Source organism: Cynara cardunculus, unplaced genomic scaffold (genome assembly GCF_001531365.2).
Source record: "Cynara cardunculus var. scolymus isolate 2C unplaced genomic scaffold, CcrdV1 Un_Scaffold_5966, whole genome shotgun sequence".
Classification (NCBI taxonomy): domain Eukaryota; kingdom Viridiplantae; phylum Streptophyta; class Magnoliopsida; order Asterales; family Asteraceae; genus Cynara; species Cynara cardunculus.
The window spans coordinates 9,731-10,836 of record NW_020202695.1 but is presented as its reverse complement, the minus strand read 5'-3'; positions in this window follow the sequence as shown (position 1 = coordinate 10,836).

Here is a 1,106-nt window from a genome sequence, read left to right as displayed (position 1 = left end):
TACCAACAGAACAGTTTAAACCAATTTTTTCGATTCTGGAACTCATTTTGAAATAAAATGTTAGACAAATTTACGAGCATTGAAGAAATAAGTATGAAAAAAAAAACTGATAGAGAAATGTTGTTTCAATAATTGAAATCAGAAAGATTTTATATATCTTTATCCAAAATGTTTCTACGATTTATAGATCAAATTACTATATAGTTGTACCAAACAACCATCAATATACTAATAAAATGTATGATTGGAATCAAAATCAATTGATTTAAAAAAAAATAGTGCACATCCATAATTAAAACATATTTGAGATTGTGGGAAATGGATTTTTTGAGGAAAACTTATGGATGGGTTTAAGGGTGAACTTGTGGATGGGGTTTCAAAGGTGAATGCTCTCCTGGTGGTGACACGTTGCAGTTCCGCACGTTGCGGCTCTGCCACTTGTGAAACCTACTTAAAACTTGTTTTGGCCCTTTCGCAAGTTGCGACCTAGGAATTTGCGAATGTAGTGACTTTTAGGTGAAAGTGAGAGAGGAATGACTAGGAGGTGAGCTGTGGAAAATAGCTATTTCTATTAATTTTTATTAAAAAAGGGCATAATGGAATTGTGCGATTTGTGCAAGGTTTAAAATGTTGTGGGCTTCAACTGGAGGCACTGAATTGTCAGTAATCTAGTCAAAATAAATATTTTTATTTGTTCAAAAATAATTAATATATATTAGTTAATGAAAATTAATATGCAGTGATATGTAGTTTGAACCAAAGTTTGTGTAATTCAACCTTAGACGAAGATTCAAATGAGAAGTCTAAAAAATTGGGAAGTAGAGAAGAGAGATCTTAATTATTACATGAGATTTTTCAACGATGAAAATAATAAAAGAAAAGTATGTAATATAGGAAAAATTATGACTGATTTTAAGAACCTAAGAAAGTCGAGGGGACATTTATAAGTTGTTGTATAGTTAAATCACTAATTCAAGTCATTAAATCACTGATCCACTCCATTTTTTAAAAATTACCTACTTTATTTTTTAAATAATAAATTGATAACTCGTTTTTTAAATTAATTATCTGAAATAAAATTAATATTTTATTTAAATAAATTTTAC